Consider the following 20,658-nt stretch of genomic DNA (forward strand, 5'->3'; position numbering starts at 1 on the left):
ACAACGTATAAGGAAATGTTGTGTTGTGTAAAATACGATAAGGCTCATTATTAACATCTATAAAGCTCAGAGGAAGATTGCTTTTCATCATATTTTCACTGATAAGGTTGTGAGGAGATTTCCCATCAGAAACCTTGGAGGCTAGAAGGCATGGGTTGATGTGTTTAAAGCATTGAAGGAAAAAAGCTGTCAACCAAGAATCCTACATTTGGGAAAACTGTCCTTCAAAAATGAGGAAGAAATGAAGACATTCCCAGATCAACCAAAGCTGAAAGCCTTGCCCTGATGACTAGACTGGCCCTGCAGTGAAGGGGGCCCTTCAGGTTGAAATGAAAGGGCACTGAACAAGTAACTTGAAGCCTTCTGAAGAAATAGTCTCTGGTAAAAGTAAATAGACAATTATGAACGCTAGTACTGTTATGACTTTGGTCTGTAGCTCTACTTTTTGTTCTCTATGTTAAGAGACTGATATATTTAAAAATCTAATTATTCATCTATGCTTTTGGACACAAGATGCATAAAGATGTAATTTTGTGACATTAACAACTGAAAGAAGGTGGGGTCAGGGCTGTAAAGTAGCTGAGTTTTCATGTGTTATTGAGGTTAAGCTGGTATAAATTGACATTACAATGATGTAACTTTAGGATGTTAAAAGCAATCCCATGGTAACCACACACAACCACACACACACACACACACACACACGCCACAGAACATACACAAAAGGAAATGAGAAGGGAATTAAAATGTTTCACTACAAAAAAATCAACTAAATGCAAAAGAAGATAGTCATGCAGAAAATTTGAGACAGAAAGCAATTAAGGCATATAGAAAACAAAGAGCAAACCACAGAAGGAATTCCTTCCTTATCAGTAATGACTTTAAATGTAAGCAGATTAAACAGATTAGTGAAATGGATAAAAACATAGGATCCAACTATCTGTTACCTACAAGGGACTCAGATCCAAAGACACAAAAAAGTTGAACATGAAAGGAAGGAAAAAGATAATCCATGCAAATAGTAACCAAAAGAAAGGGTGGAGTGGCTGTAATAATACCAGACAAAACAGACGTTAAATCAGAAAATGTTACAAGAGACAAAGAAGGACATTTTATATGAATTAAGAGGTTCAGTACAGCAAGAAGAAAAAATGATAAACATTTACACACATAATGAGAGGCCATTATTGACAGAACTGAACGGAAAAATAGTTCTATAATAATCGTTGTAGCCTTCAATATCCCACTGTCAATAATGGACAGAACAACCAGACAGAAGGTAAGTAAGGACACAGATGATTTGAAGAACACGATAACCCAACCAGATCTAACAGACGGGCATGGGACCCCACCCAACAATAACGGCACGCGGGACCTTCTCTGAGACAGTCTTTGCATTAGGTCACGAGTTAAGTCTCAGTAGATTTTACAAGATAGATATCATACAAAGTATCTTTTCCAATCACAAGAAGATGAAGTCAGAAATCGGTAACAGAAGGAAGAGTAGAAAATTTAAAAATCTGTGAAAACTGAAAACACACTCTCAAAGAACCAATGTGTTGAAGAAGAAATCACAGTGGAATGCGAAAATACGTAGAGGTGAAGGGAAATGAAACAATACACATCAAAACTCCTGGAAAACAACAAAGCAGTGGTGAGGGGGAAATTTATAGCTGTAAACGCTCACAGTAAACATCAAGACAGATCTTAAATCAACACCATAGACGTGCAACTTAAGAAACTAGAAAAAGCCAAAGGTAGCAAAGGGAAGGAAATAATAAAGATTAGAGCAGAGATAAATGGAACAGAGGCTAGAAAAACGAAAGAGAAAATCAGTGGACCCAAGAGCTGGTCCTTTGAAAACACCAAACTGCTAGCCAGATTGCCGGTGGAGGCAGAGAAGACTCAATGACTGCATTGCCACTGACTCCTTACAGACGTAGAAAGGGTTAGAGTGCTATCAACAAATGTATTCCAACTAATTGGAGAATCCAGATACAATGGACAAATTTCTAGACCTAGAAAACCTACCAAGACTAAATCACAAAGAAAGAGAAAATCGGAAGAGATTCGTACACAACTAGGGAAGAGATTGAGGCTGTAATCAAAGACCACTTGACAAAAATAAGCCCCGGATCTGACAGCCTCACTGGTGAATTCTACCAAACATTGGAAGAATTGACACCAATCTTCTCAAACTCTTCCAAAAAATTCAGAAGAAAGGACACTTCCTAACTAATTCTATCAGGCTGGCATTGCTTTGATGCACCCTAAATATCTCTGGGCCACCTTCCAGACAGTCACCAGAGGAGTTTTCTAAAATATCCAGCCAGATTAGTTATTTTCTCAGTGACAAAAGAGACCTTTCTCTTGTCTGTGGAAAGAGAGGACCAGTAGTGTCTCCAGAATCAGGCTGAACATCTATGGACCTCTTCTGAGAGCCTCCGTCCACAACGGATGGGCCACACTGCAGACTGGACACAGCTGAAGCGGGGCAGGGGGTGGGGTGGGGAGGGGAAAATTCACGGAGGTAACCTGGGCTTCAATTGGTCTGTCAGCTGCTTTGACTGCTTTGGGCATCTTTGAATACAATAAGCCGTGTCCTCGTTGGACACTGGGCAAGGACAATCTATCTGCACATCCAGCCCTATGGGCTGGAGTCTCCCAAACGAGGCCATCTTTTTTTTTTTTTTTTTTTTTGGCAACTCTGCTCCACCACAATATTCATCAGACTCCTGAGAAAGACAACCAATGAAGGGATCCATAAATGGTAAGACCATCTTGCACTTAGCTGTGTTTTGTAAAAGGGGGATATTAGGAAACTGGGCCCTTAAGGTTTTGCTTGCACCCTGTTTGTGTAATGGTATGTGTGTCTATGTATGTTGTAAATGTGAGATAGTTTCTCTACCTCTGGGTGGTGTTTGTGAAAATTAATTTGTACAAGTGCTCTACTTAGCTGGTTTGAAGGCAAGTGCTTGTAAGAACTGGGTGTTCTAGGGGCGCCTGGGTGGCTCGGTCGGTTAAGCGTCTGACTTCAGCTCAGGTCATGCTCTTGTGGTCTGTGGGTTCGTGCCCCACGTAGGGCTCTGTGCTGAGGCCTCAGAGCCTGGAGCCTGCTTGAGATTCTGTGTCTCCCTCTCTCTGTAATCCTCCCCCATTCATGCTCTGTCTCTCTCTGTCTGTCTCTCTCTCAAAAGTAAATAAACATTAAAAAATTTAAAAGAAAAAAAAAGAACTGGGAATTCTAAAACTCAGAAAGATAGAAACTAACCCCAGGTGTCTTTCAAGTTCAAGTGATCTTGGAAAATATTTGGTATGAAAGCTAATGTAACGTTGTTTGTTTAGTTAAAATGGACATAAGTCTTTAGAATTGCCAACATTAAATATGGTAGTTTCACTCTGCTTGTGTTTACTATAAGTCAAACCAGCTGTTGGCGTTGTGACTGTCACAAAATGTGATGGAAAAGAAAACGACGTTAGAGCCCTGTCCAATGGCTTCTGAAGCTTTATGGGCAAGCGAAGGACAGACAGACAGATGTAAATAATTTTAATAAATGTAATTAAGGCTACTTGAAAAAATAAGGGAAAAATTCTGTATTTAATGAAAGTGTGACCGGTTATTCAAAGAGGGAAAACTTGGGGTACCTGGGTGGCTCAGTCTGTTGAGCATCCCACTCCTGACCTCTGCGCAAGTCATAATCCCAGAGTTGTGGGATTGAGCCCCGTGTCAGGCTCCAAGTGGAGCCTGCTTGAGATTCTCTCTCTGTGTGTCTCTCTCTATCCCCCTCTCCCACTTGTGCTCTCTCTCTCTCAAACAAAATTAAAAAAAAAATAAAGAGGGGAAAACGTAGGACAAAATCTGAAGGAATGCAAAAGGGAAAATTGCAGAAGGTTTGCGAGAAGGGAATCTTTCAAAAGAAATGCTATGCATGGTCAGGAACAAGATTCTGGAGTTTCGCATGTAAGAAACAAGTTTATGAGGGCAGGGATTGACACCCGGGGAAGAGAAGGGGGAGGCAGAGAAAGATGCCAGGCAGAAGTTGAGCAGTGACACTTCAACAGAAGCCTTAGCTGACTCTCTGAGCAGTCCCGAAAGTTGGACTGCCCTTTGGAAGCATCCAAACTTAGGTGAAAGGGGCTGGCGGGGCGCCTGGGTGGCGCAGTCGGTTAAGCGTCCGACTTCAGCCAGGTCACGATCTCGCGGTCCGTGAGTTCGAGCCCCGCGTCGGGCTCTGGGCTGATGGCTCGGAGCCTGGAGCCTGTTTCCGATTCTGTGTCTCCCTCTCTCTCTGCCCCTCCCCCGTTCATGCTCTGTCTCTCTCTGTCCCAAAAATAAATAAACGTTGAAAAAAAAAAATTTTAAAGAAAGGGGCTGGCTTTTCGTAAGCGTCTTTGGATGTGACCACCTGGGCAGTGGGCAATTCCTTGGCAAGGCCGCTGTCTACAGTCAAGGCGATCCCTGATGACGTCTGAGCGTCGAAGGCTGTAGGCAGCATTGCTATGGCTGGGAGACCTTGGTTCCTGCCGGAGATTCTGGTCAGCACATCCCAACACCCGTCACAAGAACTCAGACCCATGCAGCGTCCTGGATGTCCTTGTCCAAATAAGTATGTATCAACGTGGGCGGTGACACGAAGGAAGAAAGAAGGGACTGCATATCTTTTTAAAAATTCATCTTGTTGCAACGAATGAGTTTTAATATCCAAAGTATAGTGCTATAAGACTGGAATTTGGGTTTTCTCACTGTTAATGTGACAGAGGCTTCTTAGATGATGGGTCTAAATTATCAACAGAGGTTTTTCTTTATCTTTAATCTGCCTAGAAAAACAAAGTTTCTATGTCTTGTCTTTGTTAGGTCTTTGCTTACTTAAGAAAGTTGAATCTGCTCAGTGTTAAGAGAGCTAAGGTTTGCTCACAGCTCCATTTACCTTGCTGTCTGCATTTACCTTGAGAATCTCTTCTTGCCATCCTGGCTAAATAAGTATCCTGTTTTGTAATGATCTGTAATCCTATTTAGGCACCTGTTTTGAAACCTGCTGGTATTTCACCAACTTCCAAAAACCCAGCTTGTGAATGGAAGTCTTTTTGACGAATTAGGCTTATTCCCTGGTGTGTCAAATGACATGGGAGGCATCATCAAATAAGTGATGAGGAACCTTCTTAGGCTTTGTTGTATGGGTGATTGCTCTAAGTGTCCTAGAGATTTTATAAGATTCCTAAGGTTTTGATATGTCCTGGTATAATGTCATCGCTTGTAATACTAACTACTGAAGTATCATGTGTCACAGAATCTCCTTGCCAGCTGCACTGCATTGACAAATACAGCTCTCTGATCCCTTCAGGATCATAAAGCTAAGCTTAGTAAGAATTCCCAGAACTAATGGGGAAACTGCTTTCAAACAGACACTTGTGTAAACATTGCTGGTCCTCTAATGTTTGCTCTTCTGAATTTAAGTCTGCCTATGACATTTGGTAGATGTTTGGTAAATAATTTCTTCATAAACAGATAGGAAACATTTATCCCTTTCTCCCTACCTGGTACCACCAGAATTCAAAACTCTCAGGGAGTATTCTTGTATTTTCACGGCAGTGTATTTATTTGCAGAATTTCGATACGAATCCGTTCTCCTTGCAACAGGACGCCACTGGAAACATTGGTCATGTTGCCAAGGCTTTGACTGGAATGTCATAGTTGAGGGAGATATGCCTAGACTCAGCTACAATCAGAGAGCTTTAAGGAACTAATTAAGGTTGGATTTGCCGAGCCAATGAAGCCCCTTGGAAAACTTGCCTGGTACCTTGCTTACAAAGTTCCCAGCAGCCCTACCAGGTGAATAAGGAAGGTTGTCACTTCCTGGCAGGTGCAGGAACCTCAGGGTATTTGGGGGATCTCGAGAAGAGAGGGAGCCACCCAAATCTATAGGTATGGCAGGCAAAGGCTGATGGCCAGTATTTGGCTTGGCTTCTTTAGCTTGACAAGGCTGTTAAAAGTTCAATCTGACATTCCTTACGAAAAGTTCCAGCGAAGCAGATTGAAAAAAACAAACACCTATATGACCAATCACCATTGTGATGGCACTTGTGTAAACAGGCCCAGCTTCAACTGGACAATTTTACAAACAAATGTGTCCTAATTTGGCTATCTTTGGTGGAAATGAGGGTGGTTTCAGAGAGGGAGATTTTTCCAGTAACACACCTGTGAAAATGTAAGATCATAGTTCCGATGAACCGTCTTTGAGTGTTCGTTGGTTGTCTATACACCTGGGCTGGGTCCTGAATTCTTCTGGTCTCCTTGAATGTCTGACCCTGACTCTCCAAACTAAGGTTTCCAGTTTTCTCCCACTGTGTTGACTGGAAGCACTGAGAACGAAAACTGCTTTTCCCTGAAGCCCCGCAAACCGAAGCCAGGCCACCCGAGGTACACGTGAGAGAAAAGTGGCCCGGTGATCTAAGGGCCACTCAGAAAGATCACCAGAGACACACGGATAGCTGAACAAGCTGATCACAGCTTTCCCGACTGGACAAGCTGCCATCGGAGCATCCAGACGTGGACGTGTTCACGGATGGGGACAGTTTCACGGGTCAAAGACAAGGAAGAGCTGGGTGCAGTGGTGACCCATCAGCTATCGTCCACTGCGGAAGACACCACAAAGTGGACCGACTGCCCAAGGGAACCATGCTAGCAGCCCGTCGAAGACTCCAAGACCCTCTGGAAGAGCTTTAGTGCCAAAGATAGACTTAACTACATATCAACCCCAACGTCCCTTGGAGGACCAAAGAGGAGTTAAGTAAGGAGTGGGGGTTTGGACACCATGCTGGCATTGACATCGGCTGGAAATAGAATGAATCCTTACCCTAGAGCATCTGATGAAAGAAATAATTAGCCACATTCTTCGAAGCACCCTTTATGGGAAAGATGCCACTCTCCAGTGGATCCAGAAGTATACTGCAGGCTCCGATTTTCAGCGAAATGCTACAAAAGGCAACGCTTGTGCTACAAACAATCCTAAGACTGGGTGCCCACAAGTTCTCAAGGGTATACAACTGAGAGGCCCCAAACCTGGGGAAGACCGGCAGGCAGCCTTTCCCGGAATGCAAAGAACAATGGGTAATTCTCGGGGTTTGCTTGTATCTGTAGACACCTTTATCAACAGGGTTGAGGTTCCTCCCTGCTGTTCAGAGAAGGCCTCAGGAGTTGTCAAAATGCTTTTAAGTGAGATCATTTCTAGGTTTTGACTGCCACTAATAATTCAGAGTGACAATGGAGTGACAAGCACAGCGTCCAAGGCCTTGGGCATTCAGTGGAAATCACACGCTTCCTGGAGACACCGAGAGAGTGGGAAAAGGGAAAAAAATGAACTTTGGCAAAGCTCTGCCAAGAAACCCACTTCACTTGGGAACAACCCGTGCCATCTGCCCTGGTTTGGGAAAGAGTGGTCCCTAGAAGAGGGCTTGGTTTAAGCCCCTGTGGAATGTTATATGGAAGACTTTCTATGTTCTTTTCATGACCTAGGAGTTGCTGGTGGGGCTCCCACCAGCGATTTGGATAGTATCAGGTACATCCAGGGCCTGAATTTGCTTCCGGCAGGCTGATGTACCTCACAGATGTGTCTTCACGCTGCCTGAATCCCTTAGTGACATCAAAAGGTGTCACTAAAGATATCACTAAAGACCTGAAGAGCGGGAGCCCAGAGGACCAGCTCCAGCCTCACTGGACAGGTCAGACCCTGTGCGGTGCTGTTGACCCCCCACTCCTCCAAAACTACAGGGAATTGAGCCGTGGATTCACACTTGAATGACAAGAATCCATAGGTTCCCTACACCCTGTCAACAGGGAAGAGGTCGAAAGGGACCTGGCTCAGACCAGTGAGCCTCTGCCGGACCTGAACCTCCGACTCGGGGGAACTGGTCCAAGGGAATCAAGCCATGAGTACAACATGCTACCTGTTGTTCTCTAGTACCCCTAAAACCCTAGACACAACATGGTACAGGAACTATTGACCAAAGTACAAAAATCCCGGTAATGCAGAACATTCCTTTCCACCCCAAAGTTTCCACTTGTCTAACCCCAGTCTTCACCCCACCTCAGCAGGAAGTAATGGCCGCGGCCGGTCGTGGTCCCAATACCCACAAGAATGAGGACGGATCAAAAGACCCTGGGGACTGAAAAGGGTAACCAAAGGGTTAGCAGCCACAACTTTGTACCCAGACCTTTTTCCTTTGCTGCTAAGTACCCCTGGCTCTCCTCCTCTAGGGAGGTGGATGTGAGGCTCGCGCTCCTGCCTCTGGAATAAACTTTTGCTTTGCTTTATACTCCATGTCTCAGTGATGGTCTTTATGCGCATCAGGCAGATGAACTTGGGTTCACTACATATGGCAGGCACTCAGTAAAGACCGCTGAACCCACGTGGACTCTGACGCTTGGAGAGTTAAGTGTCTTGTCCGTGGTGACACAGGGTAGGACGAGGAGAAGGGTTTGATTTCAGAACTGTAGTGCCTCTACTCCCATCCACAGTGCTAAGAAGTTTCTGCTCTCCTCCCAAGGCCACCTGCTCAGCCCTCGCTCGGCACAGCACCTCCGTGGCCCCAGCCCCCATCCCTGCTTTGGAGCCAGCTCCCCATTCCGACCTGGAGGTGACAGACAGCTCAGCCCTGTTTACCCAGCTCCACCAACATCCCAGCCTCATCTGCCAACTTTGGCAATTTTCATACCACCTCGCACACAAAACAAATTGCATGCTCCCATTTTGGGTTTGGGGGGAGAAAAGGCCCAGTCAGTTAATTACAAAGGCTGCCTCGCCTTGGCGCGGAGTGGTGGGAGATGTTCACAGGAAAACGGATTAATTTGGACTCATTGCTTTCACTTCCACGTCCTTGTGCCAATTAAGACAACACTTGTAACCAAGCCCACCTTCTCCAGAAGCAGTCCCCACGCTCCCCAAACAAGCAGTCCTCAGGTTTCACTGGCTGGCTGCTCAGCGTCCCGAGAAGCTTGCTGGGACCTTTGGAAAATGCCAGTCAGGGTTTTAGGATTCTTCTGCCAGGGGTGGGGGGTGGGGGGACCTACGGGAACTGCTTGTTCGGTGTTTCTGAGCTCACACCGGTGAGCTGGGCACAGCCCAATACTGGACACCGGCCTGCTTGGACAGAGGCTAGGTGTCCAGGCTGCCTGCTGGGATCACGCGGGAAGGGGGCAAAATTCAGAGTCTCGGGCCCTGCCCCCCGACCCTACTGAGTCATACATGTCAAGGACAGGGCTTGGAAGTCTGTACCTTCCACAGGCACGAAGGACAGGACCTGGAAAGGCTTTGGGTGGGAAGTCTCAGATCTGCATTTGAAAGCCGTGGGGCGCACCATAACCCTCTTGAAAGGGTGGGGTTGGTTGCACAGGTGCGGTGAGGCCCCGACCCATGGCGAACACTCATCACGTGGCACTGATTCCTATCAGTGAACATGACTGAGTTCGTGTCAAGGGGTCGATGAGAAGCAAAAGGTGATGCTTTGGTGCTGCGGAAAGTCCTTGTGCCTTAACTACAGCATCAGCACTGGCCCCGGGCCCTCCATGCAGCTAATCATTCCTTCAGACTCCACACTCTGCATCACTCTTATTGTCCCACCTCCCCCCGCCACCCCCACCCCGAACCCCCTGAAACCAGTAAATCTATATCATTAGAAGGTTGAAAGTTGGGAGCCTCCACAGGCTCCTTCGGATTGGAGTGAAAACCAGACACACGCCCCCCGGGAACAAGGGAGCCAAGTCCTAGGTCCGCAACATGGTCAAAACCGAGTTGTTTCGTTTGTGGAAAATGAATACATCTGAGTTTGCACCTGTCTCGCCCGGGGGAAAAGTAGCGCGCGCCATCGCAAACGGGCGTCTCCCGGCAAAACCCGTCCCCTGCTGCTCCGGGAGGCTCAGACTGCCAGAAAGGCTGCGGCCTTCAAAACCTGTTTCATGCGGTTTGTCCATTTGTGGGGTGTTTCAGCTGTCCCATTCCGTTGGAAGCCTGGGTTTGAACATCAAATGGGTTTTGTTTCTCCAGCAAATTTCAAGGAACGCCAGGGGATCCTGGAACTGGATCCCACATTACAAGCAGATGCTCCCTTCACACCTGAATCTCCTCCCCATGACCCCAGAAAGTGTGGGTCACCCCTCTGCTTTCTGAATACAAAAACGGGGAGGGGGTTGGAGCTCTTTTTAGAGATAAGAAAATGACACGTGTTTCTCTCGATGTCAACATTGCCGTGGCCAATGAACTTGCAGTGCAGGGATAACACTTGGAATGTCTAACCAGATGGGCCCTTTAGCACCTGTTGTGACCAGAGGGCTGTGGCAATGGAGCAAAGGCTGGGAGAGCCATCCTAGCTGGCCAGCAGCCTTGCAACGGCCTCCCACTCTGTCCAGGCTGTTGCAAGCATGGATTCAGAACATGTACCCAGATGATGGAGCTGGAATTTGCAGGAAGCTAACTTCCTGTCAGTGTGAAATGTCTCAGGCAGCGATGAGCCCCCATCCCTGGGAAGGTGCAAGCAGGAGCTGATCCTCTAGCAGGGATGTAACAGGAGATGCTGAACTACACGGTGCGCTCTGCCTCTTCCATGTGGTACAGATCTCACGACCACGTGCTGGGAGTGAGAATCCCACTTCATGGACTCACAGACCCTTCTCCCTTCTGGAGTGCATTTCCACAGAAATGCCATGCCCAGACCGGCAGCACCTCCCTGCATTGTCCCCGTGGTCCTGGGTGGCTACCATCCACACCAGGCCTGGCACACACTGCTTCACTGAGGGGACTGGGCCATGCCTCACGCAGTCAGTTACATAACTGGCCGCTTCTGAGAAGGCGCTGTACCGAGTCACAAGGGTTAGCAAACTAGTTCAAGGTAATTTATGACTCTGGGATGCTCGGGTTTCTAAATACAACAGACCACTACAAACTGCAAAAGCTTGAAGCTCTCTCCCCAGGGGAGACTGCCCGGCCCAGCCCGGGGCAATGGTGCTGATGCCAGGTGGGCAGGACGAGCTGGCACACCAGCAGGCCTGGCTGGCTTAACTCATTATGAGCCCCAGGGAGGCAATCCTGGAGGCCTCGTGAAGACCGCCCCCCAACCAGCCTCCATTCTTCCCTCCCTTGTCTCTGGTATGCATGAGAAGGTGATGAAGATTTTTCTCCTGCACTGTGATGGCACCGAAACCACAGTGCATTCGGGGTTGCTACATCCTAGTTGGCTTGTTTCTCTTTTTCAATGCTAATAATATTGATTTTGGGTACAGTGGATCTCAGGGAAGGGAAACTCCAGTAAACAAAAGCTGACCATAGCCAAACGTGGCTGATGTTTCTTTTTTCCTCAGGATTGGCAGGCCCTGCCTGCCTTTCCATCTGCCCAGTGCTGGCCTTGAACACCCGGAGTGGCTTCTCTGCATGCTCTCCTGTGGGCTGCCTTCCTGCTTTGGTGCTGGCGCCCAGAGCTTGAGACCCATTTCTGTCTGCAAGAGGACGGTGGTCTCTGCCCTTGCTCCGCTGAGCTCTGGCTGCCGCCTGCATCCAGCATCCATTCCCAGCACCCCCCGTCCCGGCTCCAGGCCAAGCTCATCTGGGGCCTGCTACCAGGTACAGTGACCCTCCCCTTCCCTTGCAGACATCAACTGTGAGTCAGCACTGAATGCATGTCCCCAGCATACCCATACCTTGCCAGCCTCATCCTCAGTGCACACTCCCAGCTAGGAGTAGGGATTCGGGGTGAGTGAGACACAGCCCCATCCTCAGGCCTTGGCTTTTCTGAATCAGGAGGCTGACACACGTGCACCAATGAGGGACACAAGTACACTGTCTTCTGTGACAGGGGTGGGGGGGGGGTGAGCCTGGGAGAGCCCAGAAGAAGCCTGGAGGGTTTTCTGGAAGAGGTGGTGCCAAAGGTGTGTGATGTTCCATATGATCTGTGCAGTCCTTGGGTGTAAGCATCCCAGGGAAAGACACCTCCATGCGGACTGTTGAGTCTATCGCTACTGGCTAGGTGGCATTTGGTGACAAAGTAACAAATGGTCCGAGCTTCCTCTGCCTAGTCCTGGATTGTTGGGGGTCTGGTTTCTTCAGGGTGACAGAGACACAGCCATGACTGACTATTCTGGGGCCCTGGCTCCTGCCTTGCTCCTCTCTCAAGAAGATGGGACACTGCGGTTGACCCCTAAACAGCTCTGTTCCTCCACCCCCCTGTCTCCGTACCCTTTGCACTATGATGGGGCAGCTCTTCCCATCAGAGGTGGGGTCTAGATCCCCCTGCTTTGAATCTGCACTGGCTCCGTGACTTGCTCTGGCCGACAGAATGTGGTGGAAATGATGCCATGCCAATTTCAGGCATAGGCCTCAAAGAGCCTCATGGCCTTGCGTGCCCACCCTCTCGGGACCCTGGCACCACCATGTGCAGAAGCCCAGACGGCTTCCTGGAAGAATGGGACACATGTAGCCCACTCACCACCACCCCTAGTCGCCCCGGCCAACAGCCAGCCAGCAATGAACCGATCCCTGCCATTGACCACACATGCTTGAGGGAGCCCAGAAGACCTGCCCGACCAGCTAGCTGCTCAGCTAAGTCAACAGTTGGTGCAAGCTGCTACATTTCGGGGTGGTTAATCTGCAGCAGAAACTAACTGATCCAGGCATCCCAGCATTCTGGGCAGGATGCACAAGCTGCAGGATTTATAGGCAGGGGCCTGGCTGCAGACAGATGGACTGGCTGGCCTCAGGACCTTCACCTGGCCCTCATGTTTGCTGTTACCTGGGCTCTGCTCTACAGCTAGGACCTACAGTCAGAACGGTCAGTACAGTCAGTACAGTCAGTTACGACCAAGGTATAGTTGGCCCGGTAGTGGCTGCGCCTAAGCCATCGGGCCTCCTCTATGGTTTCCTGGACCTACCCAGGGCCTTCCAGCAGCTTTCCATGACACTCCAGGTGAAACCCAAATGCCTCACCATCCCACACGATGCTCCCTACTCCCACCCTGCTCCCAGCTTTGCGCCTCTCACTGCACTCCAGACACACCTGCCTCCAACCCCTAAGACCCAACCTGACCTCCGGGCCTTTGCATGTGCAGCTCTCCTGACTAGCATGCTATTCCCGGATACCCGCATGGCTCCCCCCCATTTCCTTCAGGCTCTGACCCAGTAGGCTTTGTTAAACAAACCGGAGATCACAGATCATTCTTACCAAATGGCCTGTGTCACTCCCTGCACACTCCTCCTGCTTTATTTCTTTTCAGAGCAATTAGCATGACTGGGTGCAAAAGTGTCCACATTGTGAGACATCCAGCGGGAGCCAGCAAAGGTTAGGAAGGGAGGGTGGGATGCTGAGAAAGATGTCGGTGTTGGGACCTTCATAGCACACAGCCACTGACTGGGAGCTGATGTGTTCTGAAGCACCCTGGCACCCCCCCACTGCCAGACAAACCATCAGAGACACTGTTGGCAGTGCTTCAGCCACATGTAGGAGCCGGTATCACACTCAGCAGCACAAGCCCAGATTTATGGCCATGGCGTAACTGCTTACAAGTGTCATGCAGGTGACACATGTTTGTCAAAAACACCTCGTCTTGAGGTGGCCACAGAGAGCAGTTCCCTGGAACACAAGAGGCTTCACAAAGCAAGGCGTCCCTGGGGCTCCTGCCTTCTGGAACCCCTTAATTGAGGGCCCACCATTTAGGGCCCTTCTCAGAGTTTCTAGAGCTTACAAAAGAGAGAAGTCTATAACTGGAGCTGGGACTCCCCGGCCACAAACAGGAGCAACACCAGCTGGCCTGGCTCAGCCTTGGAAGCTGGGGAGGGCACCCTCCAGGGCCAAGGAGGCCCAGGGCAGGCCCAGACCCACCATGGATCCAGGGTTCAGTGACAAAGCTCTTCTGCACTCCGTGAGGGGCCCCATGGCAGACCCATCCCCGGGTCCTGGACCAGTCACCAGGAGGGAGAGCTAGGGCCTGGTCGGGGTCCAAAGGGACCATGCAGTCTCTTAGAAAAGAGCGTGGAGTCTAGAGCCAGACCGTCTGGGATCAAATCGCAGCTCACTCCATCACTGACCTGCTGAGTGACCCCAGGCAAGCCTCATAAGGGCTCTGAGGCTCCGCTTCCGCATCTATAAGATGAGTGTAAAAACAGTGTCTCCTCACAGGGTGGCGAGGACCCCACGGAATGCTCAGACCGGGCCCCGGCACATCACAAATGCTGCAGAAGTGAGTTGTCATCCACATCATCAGAGGTCATGACTGCATCACTCAGAGCAAGGGTGGAGTCTTCCCGGCAAGGATTCGACTCTGTTCCAGTTTGAGGGTGCTGGGGTACTGCTCCCAGGGCTCTCCCTCCCCTTACCGGGCAAGGAGCCGGTGGGGAGTGAGAGGCAAGAGTTAAACCTCAGCTGCTTCATCATCAAAAGGACAGCAGGAGGGATGAGGCAGGGGTGAGAAGCAGAGGTGGCAGGAGGTTTTCAGGCCCCCAGGAACAATGTGCCCAAATGGCTTTCACACCAGCTCAGGGGAGCCCATGGGATGGAAACGGAAAGGCAGGCTGTGATATCTGATCCCTCCACTGACAGCCCCAGGGTCCTGGGTCCCAACCCACCAGCCCTACTGTGCACAGCCAGACCAAGAGGAAGGAACACAGAACCCACCTTCAGAGAATCGGAGACAGACTCCACGTTGGGGTCACCCAACACGGTCGTTGTGTGGCCGTTACAAACTCAACCCTCCTCTGTGCTCCTGTTTCCTCATCCTCACAAAAACATCCATGGATGGGGCGCCTGGGTGACTCCATCGGTTAAGCGTCTGACTCTTGCTGTCAGCCCAGGTCACGATCTCACAGTCAGGGGACCGAGCCCCACATTGGGCTCTGCACTGACAGCATGGAGCCTGCTTAGGATTTTCTCTGTCTCTGCCCCTTCCCCACTCTCTCTCTCTCTCCTTCTCAAAAAATGATAAAGAAAGAAACATAGAAAAAAGAATCCATAGATGGCTACACAGGGCCTCCTGGGGCACCTGCACGTACCAGGGATTGCAATGGTAAAAAGAGGGAGAGGGGAGAACACGCGGATAGCAGCATGAATGACTGCAGGTGTGCTAGAAATGATCAGAGATCTGAAGAGCTCAATACTTAGGAGTTTTAAAAAGGCTTCTAGACATGTGACTGGAGAAAGGCGGCCCAGTTAGTAAACGGTGCTGAGATATCGGAACCAATTCCAGACACATTAAAAATCTATATTTGAAAGAGAGAAGTTGAAGAGGGGGATATTCTGGGGGAATATCTTTCCAAACTTGGCGTTGGGAACAATTTATTTAACAAGGTGTTAAAAGCTCAGTAAGCATAAAAAAAAAAAACCGATAGGTTTGACTGCAGTAAAATGTAAATTTCCTTTCACCAAATGACGGGTGAAAAGACAAATCACTAAAAGCAGAAGGCCTCTGGCATATGTACAACTAGCAAAGGATCAGTACGCAGAATACATAAAGAAGTCCTAGAAATCCACAGGAAGAAGAGAGGCAATGAGAAAAAAGACCACAGCAGGCATGTCGTAGAGGAGGAAACGGAGTGCACAGATGAACACGGGAAAAGCCGCCCGATGTCACGAGGATGCAGGGAAGTGCAAGGTAAGGTCCCCGTGAGAGATTTCACATCCATCAGGCTCACAGTGAGGAAGACATGTGACATCTGACAGCACCGAGGGTCTGAGAGGATGTAGATCAGCTGGCACCCACGGTTGATGAGTGTGAAACCTGGTCTGGCCACACTGAAAACCACTTTGGCCTTTTCTTGTTAGGTTGACCAGTCCCATACCTTAGAACCCTGCAAATCCACTCCCAGGAGTCACAAAAGGCACACCCAAGAAGAGTTCGTCGCAGCAGTGTTAGCAAGAGGAGGGGAAGAAAGGAAATGACCCAGATACTCATTGACAGAGCAATGCAAAAATAAATTGTAGCACAGTCACACAATTTCTTTCCACACTGGTGACAGCAAACTCCAGCTACACAGCAGCACAGCTCAAGCTGAGAGAGAGGGAAGTGTTGAGAACAAAAATGCAAATTTTAGAGATCTACATACAGAGAGCAAGTTTTTAGAGCTTCAGAACAAAGAAGCAATCTAATGTTTAGGCTTATTCAGTCGGCCTGTGAGCAAGAGAATGGCAAACAAACAAACACCAAATTGCAGAGAGGGGTGACCTCCAGGCAAGGAGAAGATGGAAGTGACTGGGAATGTTCTAGTTCTGGAGTTGAGCTGCGGGCCCACGGATGTTCATTGTCCCACCATCCTTCATAATGCACGAAACACATGAAGTATTAAAACAGAACAGAGGCAAAGGAGAAAAACAAGAAGAGAAACATGGTGTGGGTCCAGACACATCCAGTATGATTTCCTTGTCACAACACATAGTTCACTGTTTTCACGTGGTGTCACGGGGGGGTACCAAGAGTCCCGTCGAGAGGCCAGACCGGGAAGTGAAAGGACAGAAAATTGGACGAGGGCATTCTTCCCTCTGGGCCTCAGTTTCTCCATATGCAAAATAAGGGGGTGTACCAGCAGTGGCAAATGGCTGGCGTGCATACCCCAGGTCTCCCCTTCCTCACCCGCTGCGGACACTACTCATGGATTGCAGCACTGTTTCACATGGAGCACAGACACACAGCGTTGGGCTCCGCAGCTGGGCCCTGCAGGCTGCCAGGGATGCCAGTCTGAGAGGGCACACTAAGTGATACCTACGTGCTGATCCGGAGAGAGTCCCTCCAGCTGTGGCCTCGAAGGTTCTGAAGCCTCACCAGCAGGCTTTAGCTAGTCTGAGAGGCAGGGGCCCTAGGGAGGAGCCGACTGGCTTTGGAACTGACCCTAGCCGGACCCTGGCAGTGTGCAGCCTCAGCATCTACACTGCTCACGCCTGTGGCCTCCAGTCCACCGCGGGGGAGCCCCTGCCCCCCCATCATCTGACCAGAGCCCGTGCTCCCATCCGTCGGGTGGGCAGGCTCATGTCTACGCTCTGCGGGTGAGCTCTGCTGGACCTGAAAACGGCAAGACTGGCAGAGGGCCAGGCAGGAGCTCAGCATCACCCTCTAGCCCAGAGAGCCCTGGAAGCGGCCCCGTTGTGCCAGATTCAACCAGCTCTCTGAGGCAGGAGGATGGCATTCTTTGCACCACCGCCTAGGCCTGCCTGGGCCTGCAGGCCTTTGCTCCTCTGCTCCCCTCCCTACCTGCCCCCCCTGCCCCCGCCTGTCCCCTCTTCCTCCCCTTATGGTCCCAGCTCACAAGACTCTTCCTTGGTTGTGCTATTCCATCTACCTCCCACCCCCCACCCCCTCAGTAAGTGCTGACGTCCCTTCCTCTAGACAACCAGCACATAGAGGTCAGCTTTTCCGAGGAGAGCTTGTGTGCTGGGTCTGGTCCAGTTTCTGTGGGTGTCTGTCCCCTCCAGTATGGGGAGCCCAGCAGGGTCCACCTCACAACCGGCATGAAAATAATACCATCAAACAGCCACAATTCCTTGGAATCAATTGGCTTCTTCGAGAACTGTCAACCTACTGCCTAAGCCACACAGCCAGTGACGTTGGCAGTTGGGGAATGGTACCTCCCTCCCTATTCCAACAGCGAGAAACTCAAGGGCCACAGAGGGGGGTGACTTTTCCAGCATCACTACCCACCCTCCAACCTTCTGGGAGGCTGAGAAGCTTTTCTGTCATGTCCCATCAGGGCCCTCAAACCCCAGGAAACACCTCATTTCCCCACAGCAGGGGCCTACTGAGTGACCACAGCCCCTAATCATGGAGCATCTGGTTTCATCCTGGTCCCTGCGGATTCTTTTAATAACAAGATCATGTGGAGAGACATCATACCCAGGGACGTGATGCTTCGGCGATTCGTCTCTCTTTCATTTTGTTCACCTGATACACGTTTTAAATGACTACTGGGATGTGTACACAGGAAGCCTTGATTCACTAGAAAGAACCGTGGTGGGTTTTCTTAGAAGACAAAGTCATGAATTTAAGGCATCCAGACTTGTCCAATGAACAGAGTCGAGACAAAGATGTCTCTCCGGCTGTTGTGTCTGGGAACACAGCTGCCCACACATGCCCACCACACCCTCGGATCAGAGTCTGCCACTGATATCCACGGTGTGAAAGGGCTTGGAACCCACTGTCATCTTTATCACCATCCCTCGACCCCAAGAAGCAAACACCATGAGCTTGCAATGGCACTCCAACAGGAATGCTCACTTGTGTTCCCAGGAATACACACAGACGCCAGATATTTACTTCTGGTTCCAACTTCTCCTGGGTTCATCCTCTTTCAAGTCCTGGAAACTCTGGGCACCACTTCTTGCTCTGCAATCCCTCCATCAGATCCCCCCATCGCCCACTCTCCCAGGAAGCTCCCCCCACCTGGACACCTCCAAATCCTCCTCCAAGCCATCTCTGACTCCCCCTCTTCCAGGCAGTCTCCTTGCCTTCACGCTGGCCTCTTGACACGAATTTCCTGCTAGAACAATCATAATGGGTTCAAATGCTGCTACTTGCACACCTATCTCCCCCGTCATGGGGCAGGTTGTGGGAGCAGGGCACAGGGCTGATGTACCCCCGTTACCTCCAGCCCCTCAGCATGGGCCTGGGCACATTGGTGGGGGGTGGAGTAGGGCCTCAAAGAAGCATGATCTAAATCCCTGGGCTCCGTTTTCCTCAAACTTAGAGTGTAGTGAAAGAGCTCTAATGACAAAGAAGGTAAATTCTAGGTATTCTGAACAGAGACCAGGCAATCCTTTCCTGAGTACTTCACAGCGAAGCCAAGACCTCATTGGTGAGTAACTGTCAACTGCCCAACAGTGGGAGTGAAGAACTTTCCCAGGAGAGAGAGAGTCACAGACAAATGTTGTAAGGTGGGAGGGAGCAACTTGAGTAAGGACCGAAAGGCCAGTGCCTCAGCAAAGCAATGGGGCGATGGGCAAGAGTTCATGGATTATGCGTATCTGTTAGGTTAGGATGGGTTACGCTGCATAACACACAATTCTCTAAATCTCAGTGGCCTACAATAAAGTTTATTTATGTCTCAGACTATATGCACATGTGACTCCCCTTCGTCTTCTCTCCCCTCTGGGCTCAGGTTGACAGAGCAGTCTGTCTCTATCTGGAATATTGCCATTGTCATGGAAAAAGGAAAAGAAAAGTGGTAAATTACTCACTGGTTCTTAACGCGTGTGCTCACATCTGTTTTCACTGTTCACCAGCCCCTCTGCCGTGCCTGAGGACACGTATAATCCTCCAACCGAGCAGGGCACTTCGATACAGGGCACCGAATGTGGGGGAGTGGTAATCCAGTTCCACACCTTGCTTATGATTTTGACGTCTTTCCTAGGATCAGTGAAATCTGTTGAATAAACTGTTCATTTCTAAAAATCCCTCTGGCTGTAGTGAGAGACACAGATTGGAAATGGGCAAGGGTGGGATTCGGGAGAAAATTCAGGAGGCTGCCTCAGTTTCCCAGGCACAAAAAAAAGAATAGTACTTTACACTAGGGTCATGGCAGTGGAAATGGAGAGAAGCCAAGAGATTTAAAAGATGGAAGGGTCTAGTGATGTACAAAGAGGAGCAGAGGTGAGTGAATGTGTGACCCCAGAATGGCGAAAAGATACAGCAGGCTTGGCTTCTCATGTCTTAAAGAGTTGCTGGCTCCCATCTTTGGAGAGGACCAGCTACTCTATTCTCTGCTTGTCCTTGGGCTCTCTATGTTCTCCTAAGAAATCTCCCTTCTTGCTTGAAAAAAAAGGCTGAGCTAAATAAAGATGGGAACACATGGATGTGGTGAGCAGCCGAGTGAGCTGACAAATGAGTGACCAGTGACCAGGGGAATTAATTCATGTCTCCAAGTGTTCAAAGAGTGAAGAGAGACTAGATTCAACCGGAAGAAAAAGAAAGTCCTCCCACTGGGCATGCCTCAAAAGGATCCCTCGCCTCCCTAGTGACACATCAGGCATCTTTCTTCTTCCACGGGGCTATAACCAATTTCGGCTATAACAGAGAAAGGGGAGTGGGTGACAGAAGAAGAAAGGAGGAACAGGGAGGCAGAGGAAGGATGGGCTCCATGGACATATAGCAACCTCTATAGAATCCTCTCCTCTCCTCCTTGTGGCCTCCCTCCCTATGCTTCCTTTTCAGAGTTCCAGACCTGACTTTCAGTGGTGGGAGGGCTTGGGATTCACAAACACCTCAAAAGAGAATTTCTGTAGCAGCAGCATTAGGCCACCTTACAGGAATTTAGAGCCTTGGGGTCCACACAGGCACAGAAAGCCGTGGTGTTTCCTCTACCCTGGGTGTTCTCATTAGCCAAGAAGTGGAAGGTTCAGACACAGAACTGCATGGTTGTGGACTCAGTTCAGCGCACCCACAGGGACAGCAACCACGATGCTGCCCGTGGCAGTAGAGGGGGTGTTGTGGTCACTGCCCATGTTGCTTACAGGCTGACTCAGCTGGAGAGGCTTGTTCCAAGACCCAGCCACACAGGAGGTCAGAGCTGAGAGGGCTCCAGGATTTCAACTTTCCCAGTGCCTCATTTTGCAGATAAGAAAGCACAAGTCCAGAGAGGGGAAAGACTTCCTTCAGGGCCACACAGTGGGTGGCACCGAGGGACTGGAAGCTAGCCTCTAGAT

Source organism: Prionailurus viverrinus, unplaced genomic scaffold, assembly GCF_022837055.1.
Source record: "Prionailurus viverrinus isolate Anna unplaced genomic scaffold, UM_Priviv_1.0 scaffold_73, whole genome shotgun sequence".
NCBI lineage: Eukaryota > Metazoa > Chordata > Mammalia > Carnivora > Felidae > Prionailurus > Prionailurus viverrinus.